The following is a 2,124-nucleotide window of genomic DNA, read 5'->3' as shown; positions in this document are numbered from 1 at the left end:
CTGCGATGCCCTTAATAATTGATTCTTCCAATTTCATAATTGAAAATGTTAAAGGGTTTCGTTTTAATATATGTATTTAATTATACATCGCTTCTATTATCCCGCTGTTGAAATATTAGTGTGCATTGTATAATCGAACAGAGTTCACGGTGTGTAACTTGTGAACGAAAGTGTACGCGTTATTTCACCGTGAACAAAGTTGCAGCCGCACCTAAGCATGAACTTGCTTAGAATATCCGTTGCACTCGTAACAATTTTCAACTACCTGTACCAACCTTTTCTATCTAACAATAAACCATAAATAACATTTTTCGTCTTTTCACACATTTGCCTGAAACCTAATTGACATTTAGGAGTAGGACAATTATAAAACTGTTTAGAGAAATTGTATTTTTATTTACTGTACAATTTTTTAAAACTTTGAATGTTTGTTAGCTTCGATGAAAATTGTCAACATAACAGGGCCTCGATTTATTTGTAGATAATCTAAAAATTATCGCGGCTTTGATAGAATACGATAACGCCTTGATAAGCCTGATGATAAGATAAGACTGTAGTAACATAGTTTAAACAGCAGCCGATTTAATTCTCATCAATTTTTCAAGATCAATCACAATTTCAAATTATGCACATGCAGTTTTATTAAATGACAATTAGACTGCGAATTTTTATGCAAAATAAAACGATTGAATTTCGTTCTAAATCCGTAAATTACTGATTGTAGTAATAATAGCGTTGAGTTAAACATTATAATGGTCGTAGAAATAGAAACTGTTAGGGACTGTAATTAAAGAAGGAAGGGAAGGGCAGCGCGTGGAAATATTCTCGGTACGATTTCCACGGCTGTGAACTCGCACTTTCCCAGACAACAATAATCCAATGCAACCAGACTGCGTACCGGCTTATGAATAAATAATACGACGGTGCGACGACCGTTTTGCAATGAAATTGCCACGCGCACAGTTCTTATTCAAGAGGACTCCGGTACAATGGGAAAGAAAGGAAAGTGATGAAACATACATATATGCACGTATTACAAACGATGAATCATCCGGGGAATCCTTGATATCCACGGCCGTGAATGACTTAAGATTAGATTAATTATTCAAATGTATCAGCCATTGTTACACATACCCAGATGATTAAACAATATCTCAAGTGTATTAAAGCTCCATAATAAAAATGAATATAAATCAGAATAGAATATAGAAAAATTTGCATTACATTCAAGTTATATTTTTTTTAAGTTCTAACTGAACGCAATTTAGATTATTTGAAGTATGTACTTCTAACCAGCTTTGCTAGTTTTTGCAACAAATATTTGCTTTAAAGTAGACTTTGTCATCGTCGTCATTAGCATTATCATTGTAACTAGCACCTTCCATAGTGATCTGATCTCCACAAAACATATTTAGTCTACAAAAGTTGTTATTATAGCTTTTAAATTCTTGTAAATTTCTCGAGCCACAAAATAGATAGTAGTAATAATAATCATTTTTATCTATCCAAGAAACATAATTTATACTTCCCTATTGTCTTCTCGAAATTCTTCAACTCGGTTTTTTATCAAATGACGTCAATAAGTAATTTAAGCAACATTTTTCTACTTATGGTAAACTGTTGTTCTATATCTGCTGAAAATTTTGTTTATCTGTTAAAATTGCTGTTCTTTAAACGCGTCAGATGGTTTAAAATAAGACTCAGGAATGCTTCGTTTTAGAGAGTAAAAATCGCGATTCCCAGTGAGACCTTTGGAAATAACAGAGCAACAGTCCCCCAGTTTTTTCTCTACCTTTTCCTACCTTTGCTCTGTCATTTGAATAAATGGCAGCATCTTAACTCTAACGGAGGAGAGACTTGTGTAACAGCGTTAAATGTCAGGTCGAGAGACTGGTACGTCGTTGTTGGCCGGATTACGGTCTTTCAGTACATAAGTACTTCTACTGTGCCGGTACAATCCTGACCAAAAGTACAAGAATAAAACCGATTGCAATTGTGGACATGACAAGAAGGGTGCATCTTCCATAGCTTTTTAATTGTCAATTATAGTCTACGTACAAAAACATTTTACATAATGTGATACAAGTTCGACATAGTTCCTATAACAAATGAATGACGTATTGC

General features: G+C 33.9%; 1 protein-coding gene across 1 annotated transcript in view; it reads left to right on the top strand.

Moving 5' to 3' along the window:
• LOC108623651 (putative serine/threonine-protein kinase DDB_G0282963) overlaps positions 1–2,124 on the top strand; it is a gene marked incomplete at its 3' end in the record, with an annotated part of 26,045 nt that overhangs the window by 1,511 nt on the left and 22,410 nt on the right. The window lies entirely within an intron of this gene.

This window comes from Ceratina calcarata, unplaced genomic scaffold (assembly GCF_001652005.2).
Source record: "Ceratina calcarata isolate Rehan_Ccalc_2016 unplaced genomic scaffold, ASM165200v1 scaffold284.2, whole genome shotgun sequence".
Lineage (NCBI taxonomy): Eukaryota > Metazoa > Arthropoda > Insecta > Hymenoptera > Apidae > Ceratina > Ceratina calcarata.
This window is presented reverse-complemented; position numbering and strand designations above follow the sequence as displayed.